General features: G+C 41.2%; 1 long non-coding RNA gene across 2 annotated transcripts in view; it reads right to left on the bottom strand.

The window, feature by feature from the left end:
- Positions 1-1,495: 1,495 nt before the first annotated feature.
- LOC103792329 (uncharacterized) overlaps positions 1,496-15,038 on the bottom strand; it is a 50,609-nt gene continuing 37,066 nt past the window's right edge. For both annotated transcript variants that reach the window (XR_004741705.3, XR_619013.5), the window contains exon 4: positions 1,496-4,935. This is a non-coding gene — a long non-coding RNA (uncharacterized LOC103792329). The remainder of the gene's footprint in view (positions 4,936-15,038) is intronic.

Raw genomic sequence — 15,038 nt, forward strand, 5'->3', positions numbered from 1 at the left:
AAGTGTCATATGTGTAAAGCCATTATTGAAACAGTTCTAGCCAGACGTCGCTTTATAACATGCAATTCACTCAAAGTGTACATTTCAGTAGCTTTTAGTATATTCACAGAGTTGTGCCTCTGTCACCACAATCAATTTTGGAATATTTATTACCCAAAAGAACTCCTAACCGCCCGCCACCCCCTGCAGCCCCAGCCATCATGTCCATTGAAACCTCCTTTCCACCACAACCCCCAGCCCTGGACACTACACCCATCCCCATCTACTTGCCTATTCATGACATTTTTGTATAAATTGGATCATACAATATATGATCTTTTGTAACTGATTCAAGTCATTTTTTAAAGACCTAAAAAAAATCCATTTTCAGAAGCATTTATTCAAATCTCTATTCTTTTTTATTTTTCAGCAACCTGAGTGACTTTTCAGTGAGTTCAAACTTCATGTTTCCCAGTTTTGAAGATGCATATGTAATGTCGTCCTCAGGAGCGGATAAACGTTTAGCCGTACTGGAAGGCGCTCTCCCTGAAAAGAAATTAACTGTTCCACAGCCATTGTGTATTCTTTTGTGACCCCTGCTGGCGGGATGTAATACTGTGCTTTCAAAGTTCCTTGAAACTCTTTCCTATCTTAAATTTTAAAATAATGAACAGAGCACATGACTATTAATGGGTATAAAATGTCATTAAAGTTGGTTGCTGTATGTATCCTGCTCTTTCTCTAGAAATTATAAAGCTTTGGGCTGCTCCTAAAGCTGTTACTAACACCCTGTCCAAAGTGCTGCTTACTGGACATTTTCCATTTTTCACAAGGAAAATGCTTAATCTGATAGCATTTCATTTCAATCCTAACAAAACCATAAAATCTGAAAGCTGCTTTATTACTGTTTAAAAGAATAAAATACACAAGAGATAAATATTTTATTAAAACAATGTGTGAAGACTATGAATAATAATGGAAAAAAGAAATATAAAAATACAAAACATGTATAAATAACAATAAAGTCCCTCTGAGGCTTACAGCCTTGTGAAAATTATTTTTAGTACAATTATTTAACATCTCTATTGCTCTTTCAGTATTCCTCAATTTTAAAGTTGTTTTAAAATTAAAACTTAGATATTTACTTTACTAAATATTTTTCCTAATCTTAAATTTCCTCTTTAATATTTAAAATAGAGGAGACAGAAAAAGAAAATGAATTCATAGTTTTTTATGCTTTTCATAATACAATAGATTAGTGCCTCCACTTTTATAAACATTAAAATTATTTCTGCTTTGTTAAACTCCATAATCCTAGAAATAGTGCTTTAAAAATATATGCTTAAAATTCTCAGTAGAGGTTTAACTATTTTTTAAAACCACTGTCCCCAGAAATGGTTTTTATCTTGCAGAAAGTTTGAGAAATCTTCAGAAGTGAATGTTTGATTTAACACACATTGCTCTCAATGTCTTTCCTGGTTTGAAAAAAAAAATAGAATAAATAACATTTAGAGCAGATAAATAAGTTTGTTTTATTAGCTCTTCAGTTATTTTATAATTATTTTCATGTCCAGGGTAAGTTTACACAGAGTACCTTGTGCTATTTTATGGAGATTTTAAAACATATTCATGTACCACCTAAGGCAAAAAAATGTTTTTAATCAGTTTATATATAAATAAATAAACTTTTTGAGTAAAAGGATTCAAATTGGGTTACTGTACCATTTTCATGTTTTTAATAAAATGTTAAAGCATAAGTGTGTAGATAAGATATGAGCAATCAATCATTGCTTTGGGAAATGCAGAGCTCACAAGTTTACGTATGTATGTGGGTGTAAACATAGGCAACACACAATGAGGAGAGGAACTTTTCTTTGGATCTGCACGTTAGTTTGGCTTTGAAGGCTGACAAACAATAACCAGGATCAGAAAGCACATCTCGGAACTAGAACTTGGGGATCGGATCGGCTGTTAAAAGCGAGAAGGAAGGGATGGGGTTGTTTTTATCCAGCACTGGAGAGGACAGCCCATCGTTTTCAGGATTATTAACAGAACTCATGTGATCAATGGAAAACTGAAATGAGGGAGGACACATGGTGATTATTTATCCTATATTTAGTACATTTCAGTACTCACAATTGCAGGTACCTTTGCAGAATGTATAGATTCACACATTTTACTATAAAAAAATTCTGGATAGGAGTCCCTCTTCTTTATCATTGCCTGCAAGATTGATCCAAGCATTGCTTCTTAAATAAAAGTTTTAATTTCTCATATATTTCAAACCTACGTAGACTATTAGCTTCCCTCATTTTTTGTATTTTTTTAAATATTCATTTCTCTTTGTGACAGTGGATCCTACTTTGACCTTGTCAAAAGAGAAACATAAAACATAGGCAAAATGTTTCATAAGCGTTTTACTTACCTTACTTGTTTTTTGCAATTTGTAACCAGCTAGCTCAACCCATTTTTCCTTTCCAAAGAAAACGAATACAAAATTGGACAATGATTTACTCTCTTGGCCTGGTAAGGAGAAATGATGGTTTCTAGTTGCAAGGGGCTAATGAGAATGGAAGACCTTGTCTTAACGGAGCTCTACCTTTCCTCAGAAAGTAGCCAATTACCATTTACAGCCCCAGCACTCTTTGATACTAATCAGTTAATTCAGTCTCCTGGCCCTCAGATATATTGGTGTTTACTCTATTAAGCAGTGCACATTTCAATACGGTGAAACACATGTTTGGCTGAAACCGGATCCTTCTGCTCATCAGCTCCCCTATGCAGAGATTAGGAAGACAAGACAAAAGACTGCTGGCAACAAACACAGCCAAATTAAGAGCAGTTTCCCAGTGCATTTCCTTAAAGCAATGAAGAGGTTAGAAATCGGTAGGGGAGAGTCTTTTGGTGAAGCAAGTTTAAAAGTGACAGGCTCAGGGGGAACATCTGGCAGCATGTGCCTCCCTTCAAACCCCCACCCTCCTGTGGCTGGCCAGCCGTGTGCTCCAGCGATAGCCCCAATATAATTTCATTGCAGCAGGAAATCTGGAGCCACATCCTGACACTGACAAGGTAATGAGGCACTGCCAGATGCAGCGAGAGTCTCTTGTATCTGCACTGGGGTTTTATGGTTGCAGCTTCCATTTATTATCAGTCTGGATTTGTTATCTGCTTCTCTGGCTTGGACAGGAATCCATCACTAAGAGCATTGAAACAGGGATGCTGAAACAGATGGCAGTCTAAGCATGTCTCCACTCCGGGGGGCTGTGTTCCGAGGGGTAGCTGGGAAGATTTCTAACATGGTCATGATTAAATCTCCGGTTTTTATACAATAGACATTTCTGCGTTTAGTACTGAGCTGATGAAATATGTGAATGTGATATTTCATGAAAACCCTCGAAGAATATTAAAATGTATCGTATATGCACGTGTATTTAAAAGACTTGTATGCTATTACTATCACATATATTAAGAAATCTGTTTTTTCTACAAAATGCAAAGTTCAAACCTCAAAGTTTCATTATCTTACTCTTTCCTCTCCATAGCACCAAAGAATTGGGGACTGACAGTACTTCAGGCAATAGGTCCAGTGCCGGGCTCAGAGACTTCTCCTCCCGGCTCTCCCCTAGATAAATAACATGTGAAGGAAAGGATCTTTGAAAAAGAACCCTCCTTGAGGCTGGTGCAGAGGCTTCCCTGAAGATGTCATCCTCAGGCAGACTTAACCATCTCCTAAAATCGGATCTGCCCCAAGAGACTCGCTGGACTTGCGGGATCATCTCAGCACCACCCCCAACCCCGCCCCCACCCCCGATTCTACAGTTTGCCGAGGAAAGGAAAGGTTATCATAAGGGAACACAAATAAAGTCACCTTCCCAAAAACCATTTGTCAACTGCCTGCATTTAGTTAACATCTAATCAAATCTGCTACTAATTTGTGAAAAAGTCAAATTATTGTGGCATATAAACCCAGAATCTTTTTACATTCTGTTTACACATTCCAGGTCGTGAATGCACCTCACAAACTTATGCTAAATGCGTTCCACGCATATGATAAATAATCCTCTAACTATATGTATTGATATGCATATATATGCAAAAACTGATGCAATTCATTCATTTCAGCTTTGTTAAAAGTAACAAAATAATTTATAAATACCATTTTAAAAGAAAAAAAAGCAGCATATGACCAGATATAAGGGTTCTGACATACTCTAAACTGTGGGGAGAAACATTGAATAAACTCATTTTATTAAATAATCTAATTATATGAACAAAGAATAGATTATGAGTAATGGGCAAAATATTTAAGTAAATGTTGCCCATAAAAAGCTTTCAAATTTCATGTAAACTCCTAGATTCTATGATCTACAAATGCTTCGTTTTTCAGTGGTAAAACTTAAAAATGAAATACAAAAAAACTAAGGTGAGAAAGAAATTGCATCAGTTGCCATTAATGCCATTTTAAAAGCTGAGTTGAAATTGAATGTCAAAGAGCTACCATTTATTATACACGTGTTGGCGCTCGTTAAAGCCCGTATGGATTACTGAAGTGCCCCACGGGGATGCTCGAATCTGGATGTGGTGGTCAGAAAATAAAACCCCTGTTTCCAGCCGTCGACCATCCCGTGGTATGTCTACCCGTCTGTCATGAAATTCCTGGAGCGAATCTTGCGTTTGCGTTTTTATTCACAGCGTTGCTTTGGTTTACATTAGTTCTTTGTTTGCATCTCACAGTCTGCTTATTCTTCTATTTCTCCTCTGAAGAAGAGGTGGGACATTTGCGAGAGAAGAGCGTGAGGTCAGGCATTTCTGCTCGGTTGGCTTGGGTCTGGAAGGAGATGTCTGCTGTGGCGCTGGCTTGGGGCTGGGAACATTTAGAAAGAAGCAGGATAGAGGAGTCCCACGGCTTCTCAGCTTCTCCCGTTCTTCCCCGGCTTCATGGTGAGCCTCCTTTATCTGGTAAGAAGTGAAATTTCAGGCAGAACTTCAGGCACATATTAAAATGTAAGTACTAAAACAAATCCCAAAGCCAAATATGAATATGTTTTGGATCATAATGATTTTGGATTGTTACTGTGATTTCTTTTTTTGTCTTGGTTAAGAAATAAAGAGATAATGTGCCGCAATGGATGAAAAGAGACAGATTTTGTCAGAACTTATTTTTCTTTCCAAGAAATAAAATACTGTAAGTGGGCACATTGCTCATGAACGCCGCACTTCCTTTCTGAAATGAAAACAAATTACCGTCTCCTCATTGTACCATTATTAAGCCCCTGTCAAGAGTTTTCAGAATGTGTCTTATTTCCAAAGCCTGTTGGCAAAATCCATACTGTTTCAAATACTATGGTATTTCTGGTGGTTCTGAGTGAGGCTGTGATCATTTCCATGGTAACCCTCAGCCTTTCTGTTACCACCAATTTGCTGAGAGCAACTGAAATGAGCTGAAACTTCCACATCAGCCCTCAGTAAAAGCAAATCAGTGCACCCGCCCGAACCAGAGAATGGCAAAGCATGACAAGGGCAGGGAAGAGCTGCCCCACCGTATTTTTGGCAGCCGTGTAATTATCAAGGAAATAGTGCAAAACCTGAAGGAAAAGCAGGTCTCATCAGTAAGTCCAGTTCTGTGGAAGACCTTGAGCAGGAAATGGAGTCGGGGATGATAGTACAATCTTGTGAAGAATTAAACCAAGACTTTCTGGATGGGGGATTGAAAGCCCACCTATGGCTTTTTGCCATACACATAATCTACATCTTTTTATGCCAACTTTGTATTTCTCTATGCATAGTAGCAACAGCTACCAGCTCTTGGCAGACAATTTAGCCAGCCTCTTCACTAGACATTTTTTCATACAATAACTCTAATTTTTACAATAATCAAGATGTCACTGTCTCATTTTACAGAGAAAGAGTCACCTTCTCAATTGTACACAATCGTGCCAGTTCTGGCTTACCCCAGCCTGTCTACTGAAGCAACGTTGCATTGTCCAGTGGTGAAATTATAAACAGTAGCCCAGATTGCTAGCACAAAGTATTTTCAAATTCATAGCACACAAACCCAAATCAGAGGGTATAGCATACCCACAACCGCAAAATCTGTTGTGGGTGAGCAGGAGTCTGTTTTTGTTTTGAGACAGGGACTCGCTCTGTCACTCAGGCTGGAGTGCAGTGGCACGATTTCGGCTCACTGCAAACTCCAACTCCCGGGTTTAAGCGATCCTCCTGCCTCAACCTCCTGAGTAGCTGGAATTACAGGCGCACACCACCACACTCAGCTAATTTTTGTATTTTTAGTAGAGACAGGGTTTCACCATGATGGGCAGGCTGATCTTGAACTCCTGACCTCGTGATCCGCCTACTTTTGCCTCCCAAAGTGCTGGGATTAGAGGCGTGAGCCACCACGCCAAGCCAGGAGTTGTTTTTAATGTTGAAGGAATGCTCCCCTTAGACTGTTCTGTCAAATACTTGCACCTCGTGTTGAGAAGATGAAGTGAGACAATGTCCTTCTGACATCATGAGGACCCAGAAGAGCCATACTTTGGCCTGTGAGGACCTCATTTAAGGCTACGTTAATGGTAAGAAAGTCAATGAAAAATGCATGAAGACGCACATAGCATTCTCTTAGAAGACTTGCATGAGAAGCCTCCTCCGTGGGCATAGGGACATTCTAGACTGAGGGAGAAGCACAAACTGTTTTTCTATCATTGAGTATTCAGCCAATTTCCACACAAATAACTCTTTTTCAGCCCCAAGAGCATTTTGCAAGCCGTCCATGACATCCGGAAAAGTTTTGCTCTGTTAACTATTTAGTCACCTAATACTTGCTTGGAAAAAGATGTTTCATGTCCAAGAACTTCTTTCTGCTGTTTTATGAAACTTCTCCTTTTAGAACTCAGGTTCTATTAGACAGCAGGCAGAATAAAGCACTTTTTCAGTTTCATTTCCATCTTAGGATGGTTATAAAGAGCATGGTCTTGAAACTTCCTGAATATTCAAATCACCGGCTCTGGTTCCAGCTGATTGAAAAACAGCTGAATTAATGAGGAGACGGAAGAAAATGGGGCAGATGGAATTAGGCCTTGAACACTCAGGCCTTAGCTCTGCGTCCCAAAAACATTTTCTTCCACTCTCTTGCCCTTAGTTTCCTCATCTGTAAAATGAAGTTGGCTCGCTACGTGATTGAATTTCCAAATCCTATGATTCCCGATGAACAACATCCCAGGCCCAACTTTGACATCTTCGTGAGGCTTCCAGCAGCCCCTGAAGAAACCCTAAGTAGAACGAATAAGCAGCAAAATGGTCTGGATCCAAATGCTCGAATCAGACGTGAGGCATCTCTGCGTTTCAGCTGCTCCCAGGCCTCACTCATCCACTTGCAGATTTTCTTCCATTAGTCTGCAAAGTTAAAGTGGACAGGACAAGAGTGACAGTTTCTAACATAACCATCAGTCTGCAGCACCTTCCATGAACATTTGGAAGCTACAAATGCATCAGGGGCTCTCCCCCCTGCCCTTTTCCCTCTCCAATTAAAATAGGTTAGCAGGAAAAAAATATGAAAAAGACTTTGACTTTACTCATAACTCTCTTTATTTTTTTATAAAGAATGATCTGGAGTCAGGCAGAGTGGCTCATGCCTATAATCCCAGCACTTTGAAAGGCTGAGGTGGGCAAATCACCTAAGGTCGGGAGTTCGAGACGAGCGTGACCAACATGGAGAAGCCCCATCTTTACTAAAAATACAAAATTAGCCGGGCATGGTGGCACATGCCTGTAATCCCAGCTACTTGGGAAGCCGAGACAGGAGAAGCACTTGAACCAGGGAGGCAGAGGTTGCAGTGAGCCAAGATCACACCACTACACTCCAGCCTGGGCAACAAGAGTGAAACTCCATCTCAAAAAAAAAAGATCTGAAGAAAATATTTTAACACATTCACGTTTGTTAATCTTGAAAGGTGAGCACTTAAGTTATTTGGTTTTTTATTATTTTCAGTATTTGTATTCTTTAAAAATTTTCCCAATACAAAAGGCAGCAATAGACATGTAGACAGGGTCTCACGCTGTCACCCAGGTGCAATCTCAGCTCACTGCAACCTCTGCCTCCCAGTCTCAAGCAATCCTCCTACTTCAGCTTCCCGAGTAGCAGAGACCACTGCAAGAGCAAGTAACACCATCATATCCAGCAAATACTGGGAACTAAAAAGCCATATTATAAAATAACTTCGACTCTTTCCCTGTGAAACATGAAAGGCAAATATAGCAGTAGAAACTTTTTCACACACGCAGCAAAATAAAATTTTGAATGAATGAATTCCTGGACAGGATATGTAAAGCAAAAAAAAAATTATTTACAAAAAACATAAAAAGAAAAAAACAATTTTGAAGAAAGTATAATGTCATGGATCTGCATGATGAAAACAAATGCAACCCTAAAATTAATACAAATGGGGAAAGGGAATAAAAAACTCCGATAGAAACTGATAGTTTAATTACGATCATGGCTACTATGCAATAGAAGAATAAATGTGTTTTTTAAAGTTATCATGAAAGTTTCTATCTTGATGCTGAAAAACTGCAAAACAGTCCTCTTCAAAAGCAGGGACCCACCCTCCTGGAAATCCGCTCTTGCTGTGAGACTCCAGATGACTCCCTTTCATCACTGAGCCATCACTACCTTCACACAATAAATCTTTCTCCATGGGGTTGGGACTTTGCTAATTCCACATGTTGAAGGGATTTCACCACTACCTCTCGACCTTCGGCATTTTGTGACGTGTTAACCACTCACCCACATGCCTAACAAAGACAGCACTTCTTTCTCCCTGTCGGGGGCACCCCACAAGCCCAGGATTGCACCCACCTGTTCCACTCCTTTTTCCTGAATCCCTTAAATCACATTTGGAGAGCCACATCTGAAGCTTACAACTGGCTTTGGCCTGTCCTGAATTACCGAGTATCTGTCACATACTTGGCACAGACTAGTGGGGCTGAGATGTTAGAAAACCCAACAGGTTGTCTGGGCCTCTTTTGGTCTATAAAATATTTCACTCCATCCTCATTCTCCCCCCATTTCACATGCACATGAGCATGCATTTCATTTGAGGTTCTTTTTTGGTACAATATTTCTTCTCATAATTAGTAATCATAGCCTTTCACAAACTCAGCACAACAAGCTAACACACCTCTGCAGCGTGCGTCCTCCACACAACACGCCAACACACCTCTGCAGCCTGCGTCCTCCACACAACACGCCAACACACCTCTGCAGTGTGCGTCCTCCACACAACACGCCAACACACCTCTGCAGCGTGTGTCCTCCACACAACACGCCAACACACCTCTGCAGCGTGCGTCCTCCACACAACACGCCAACACACCTCTGCAGTGTTCATCCTTGTGCCCCACAGTTTTTAACTGCACAGACTGCGGTCTGCTTCTTTTATTTTCTTTCCTTTAGGATGTAAATAAGTAGCAAAAGAACTTTGGCCATGTTTCCTCTCTATGAAAGGCAAAAACGCAGATCCTAGCATCATATTTTTTTATTGTTAAAGTTGATAATTGTAGCTTACTATGTCCCTGGGATATTTTGTGCTCAGTATAACTCAATTCTCCTTACTAATCTATGGCAACAAAAGAGTGGCTCCATCTGTAAATTGCTACCAAGGGTTTCCAATACTTTTTCATTTCAGCAGTTACTAAATTCTCCAGGTTTTGCTTATCTCTTGTTCACATGTGCAGAATGTTGTGGTTGCAGCCACTGTGAAGACTTTTTTGCCTTGATTACAGCTCCCAGCAATTTGCTTCTCTTTTTATTTCTAGAATCTTTATTATGTATTCAGGTAGGTGGGGACACAATTCCACTCAGCAGCCTGGTTGCTGATTTCCTTTACTGGATCATTAACAGCGGGCATCTGCCTAATATGATAGCAGTGTCTCCACTGAGTTTGAGCCATTTAACAATAAACTTAAAACTAAAATATAATGTCCCACCTATCAACACGTGGTGAGGCCCCGTCTTTGTTAAAATGTATGTGATACTTCACCCCTCCGCTAGAAGGCAGCAGCCTGGATGCACCTATAATCTGCTCTTGCCAATGATAGACTTAGGGACCTGCCTTTCTTTTTTTACTATTTCATTAGTTCTTGGGAAACGGATGGTTTGTTGTTACTTGGATAAGTTCTTCAGCAGTAATTTCTGAGATTTTGGTGCACTCATCACTCAAGCAGTGTACACCATACCCAATGTGTGGTCTTTTCTACAGCATTTCCCTAACGTTGTAAGTGCCTTCCTTATCACACCATGCAGAAGTGTTGCTTAGCATTAACAGAGGAAATCATCCAATAACCTGCTCTGATGCGAGGTATGTGTGCTGTTAAGTAGCAACCAACAGTGGGAGGATGTGAAATTCCATCTGCCTTTAAGACAGTCCATTCTTTACTGCCTTCAGTTTTTAACATTCTATCCATCACACAGGCCCTGGATGCAGGGACATTCTGTTATAATTCTTTCTGGGAAAAATAATGCACCTTTTGTTCTATCAAATACAGTAGCTGTAGGAAAGCAAAAGAGAAGAAGAATCTCAGCAGTCAAAGAGGCTGAAATAGCTTTCAGAATACGTTACCCTTGTGGCTGGACATGGCTTCAGCACCCTCCCTCCCAGAATCTAGATGACACCCCACCTCCCTCCCATGTCTAGACAACACCCCGCCTCACTGACACAGCTTCAGCACCCTCCCTCCCTGAGTCTAGAAGACACCCTGCCTCCCTCCCCGTGTCTAGACGACACCCTGCCTCCCTCCCATGTCTAGACGACACCCCGCCTCCCTGACATTGCTTCAGTACCCTCCCTCACCTTGTCTAGACAACACACCACCTGGCCAGAGAGTGGGAAGGGGCGAGCTTAGCACAGCAGGTTCTATTCAGTTCAGAAAATGGTGACATCATGCATTTAGAAACCCCCAGAGCATTCTCCAGGAGAGACCTGGCCTGTGCCTTCCTCCAGTTCCCACAGTCTTCTGGTTAAAAATCAAGTCTGGGAAATGACGGGGAGAATCCAGAATCTTCAGGCAGTGGGAGCAAAGGGTTGTTGGGTGACACCTTGGGGTGCCCCCCAGCCCCAGAGGCTAGCCTTTTGAGTTCAAACTCCACCCAACAGTATCTTATGGCATTAGCCAAGTGCGGTTTACAGGGCTACACAGGGGCCAGGAGGCGAATGTGAGAGCGAACCCCTGTCAGTTATTATCTTCACCACTGGAGATGTCTTAACCAATGCCACAGGATCACTCAGAAGAAATGAGGTAGAGAGGGTTCACGAATTAAAAGGGAGTCAGAGAGGACGATTTCTAAGGTTTAGGAACTATGATTCTGTAATTCCTTCTGCCTTCCATGAGCTTGTACTGCTTTCAGGCCTCTGCGTCCTTGCTGTTGGTACCCTGTGAGTCAGTACAGAGGCCTCTGTATAGATAGTACGCTTCCCGAGAACGGGGGCCTGGTTTTATTTTCCTTCTGTATCCCCAGAATCTTGAGCACAGCATGGGAACTGGCTCTGTATGGTGAGTTCTCACTTAATGGCATCAAAAGATGCCTTGAAACAAATAAAACTAACTTTAAAAACAGAAATAGCTGGTACCAACGTGAGTGTCTGACCATCAAAGTTTGAAGTGTAGTCATAGGATGGACGTGCCCGAAGACCATCCTGAAAAGCAGTGCTGTGCTTTGCTAATGACGTGAGGAAGTGGTCAGGAAACGTGGCTTTAAAAAAGACTGAAAAAAAAAATCATTTTATCACTTTCCCTGTAGCAAGCTGACTGCACTCTCCTCTGCAAACACCCAGTGGCTCCTTTCTGCTCCCTGTCCTTTGCACCATCAGGTCAAAACAGCATGAAGAATCTCATGCTCATCCCATTCCCATCTCAAACTTCTGACACCCTCAGAATGATGTCCTTCCAATAGGAAAATAGTAGCGACACATTTCTTCTCATTCCCTCTAGCTAACTTGCTTCCTTCCAATTCCTCATTTGGAACTTGTAATTAAAACTTCCCAAATATTGCATAGCGGGATGAGGCAAAGGGAGAAGTGAAGCTGACCTGACCAGTGTTCGCTCAGGACCAGCTGTGCCTCTACGATGCTAACGTTTTCAGCACTCACTTGTCACACAAGGCTGCAAGGCACTCATGCATGGAGACAGGGAGTGCTGACGCATGGAGACAGCTTCATTCCCCTTCCTCAGATCTAATCTATCCAATCCTCTTATACCCTTATGATTAAACAAGAAGCATCTATTTCCATCATCTCCTTCCCACAGGTACCTCATGTTCTGATGAAAGCTCTCTGTCTGGTGTGCTCCAGCTCACCTGTGGCAGACACCGAGTGCTCACTGGAGTCACAAGATGCATTCTGCCCAGTGGTGACATAAGCAGTGAGTGACAGTTCCAGGCTGAGGCAATTAAGATTAGTTCCATCTGCACTCCCTATGTCCCGCACCAGAGTGACCAGGGAGGCCACAGCTTTTATGACATGAAAGTAGTCCGAATCCCTGAGTCACTGCAGGAATGTGAGCCCAGGTAGCATTTGGGGTGAGGGAGAAAGCTTTGTTGTGTTAAGCTGCTGAGATCTCCCAGTCTGTGTACCAGCTATAGTAATTGCCCTGACTAATCCAGAAATAAGGCCTAAAAGAGGGAAGCTTCCCTAACCTAGATCTAAAATAGGTGGCTTTGAGTAGCCCATGACAAGTAATCTGTTAGAGGAGGCAGGAAAGGCAAACTTCTACCTCACTCTGCAGCAAAAGGTTTGGGAAAGCTACTGCTGGTAATACACGGAAGGCAGGCCAAGTGCCAGCTGTCCTCGTAGCTCTAGGGCAGGATGTAGGAGAACTGAGTGCCACTGGGTGCTACTTGGATGTGTTGGCTGCATTAGTCAAGGTATTTCAAAGAAGAAGTGATCTCAGGAAAGAGTCATTCAGTGTGAAACAAGCAGACATAAACGTGAACAGAGAAAGTCCAAAAATTCCAAGTCTTCAAGGCCTGGAAACATGAACTGTTTCTAGATTCAAAGGTTTAACAGATGGGACTAAAATAGGCTTTGCGAACAAAGGCACATAAAACCTTTCACTTTGGTAAAATCACTAAGGACAAAGAACAGATGAGAGGTATGTGGCTTTCACAGTTATTGCCAGCAGGCCAGTGAATGAAACTAGAGCCAGAGCCAGAGCTAGAAGGAGAGACAGGCAATAGATAGACGGAGAGACGCAGACAGAGAAAGCTAGGGGCAATGGGACAAGAAAGTAGAGAAATTAAACAACTTGAGGAATTTTCTTCAAATAGCCTTTGGATGTAGTTAATGGTACATGAAACTGACTGGAAACAAATAGACCAGAAGTCTCCTTTGAAGTTTTCAACAGCTTTGAGATACAATCCATGTGCCATAAAATTTAGCCATTTAGTGTATATAATTCAATGATAAAGTTCACCCGTTTAGTTGATATAATTCAATGAATTTTAATATATTCTCAATGTTGTGCAACCACTATCACAAGCAATTTTCAGACATCTTTCTTACCCCCCAGAAACGCCCTCTACCCATAGCAGTTACTCCCCTCTTCCCCCTAGTTGTCCCACCCCAGCCCTAGGCAAGCAGAAATCGATATACTGTGTCCATAGATCTGCCTATTGTGGAAACTTCTTACGGGCAGAATGACACAACAGGTGGTCTCTGCATCTGGCTTCTCTCATGTAGCCCAATGTTTTCAAGGTTGACCAACATTGTAGCATCTATCAGAACTTCATTCCTCTTTACAGCTGATAACGTTCCATTATATCGATATGCCACACTTGATTTATCCTTTCATCAGTTCATGGACATTTGGATTGCCTCTACTTCTGACTATTGTGAGTATGGCTGCTGGGATCATTCCTGTACATGTTTTTGTAGGGACATATGTTTTTTATTTTCCTGGGTAGTAGCTAGGAGTAGAATTTGCCGGGTCATACGGTAATTCTGTGTTTAACTTTGAAGAACTGTCAGACGATTTGCCAAAGTGGCTGCTCCATTTCACATTCCCATCCGCAGTGTGTGAGGCCTCCCATTTCTCTGCGTCCTCCCCGGTACTTGGTTTTGTCCATCTTCTTTATCACAACAATCCTATCGGGTATGAAATGCTATCTTACCGTAGTTTTGATGGCATTTCCCTGATGGCTAATGAGGTTGAACATCTTTGTATGTGGCTGCTGGCCATTTGCATACCTTCTGAGAAGATATTTTTACTCAAATCCTTTGCTCATTTTTATATCATGTCATCTTTTTGTTGTTGAGTTGCAAGAGCTATTTCTATACGCTAAATTAGGCCTTTATCAGACAAATGATTTGCAAATATTCCTGTCACTCTATGGGTTATCTTTTCACTTTCTTGATAGTGTATTTTGAAACATAAAATTTCAAAATTTTGATTAAGTCCAATTTATCTATTTTTTCTTTGGCGGCTTGTGTTTTTGGTGTCATAGCTGAATCCAGTTCCAGCATGGGGTAATCTCCTACTCTATACACCTCCAGTAACTGGTAATAGTTATGAAAGGCTAAGACCAGCCCTCGTAAGTATTTTTGATTCAATTTTTTAAATCAGAGATGTGATACAGTACAAACATTGCTCTGAAATGACTGAAGTATCTGCAAATGAAAACAGCACACCTTTATCCAGAACAGAAAATAGAGGTCGGTCACTGAGACACGTCCTGGTTAGAATGCTGCACTTCACTCAGATTGTGAGCCTCATGTGCTTTTTCTTCCAATTTCCCAGCAGAAAAAGAAAGACACCTACAAAGGGGAAAATTCCTTTCAGGCTCAGATTTTTCCAATGGGTAATGCTAGAAAATAAAGGAAGTCTGCCAAACTCTGTGGGAAAGAAAGTGTGATTGTAGAATATTACATTCTCATCATTGAATAGTTTAAAAACTGCAGTGAAGTTTAAAAAGTCGTCTCTGTAGCGTCGCCTCTGTCAACAGAACATCACACCATTCATACAACATTCTGTGCTGCTTCTTGCTTTCTAGTACTGCATGTTATTGTTTC

This window comes from Callithrix jacchus, chromosome 4 (genome assembly GCF_049354715.1).
Source record: "Callithrix jacchus isolate 240 chromosome 4, calJac240_pri, whole genome shotgun sequence".
Classification (NCBI taxonomy): domain Eukaryota; kingdom Metazoa; phylum Chordata; class Mammalia; order Primates; family Cebidae; genus Callithrix; species Callithrix jacchus.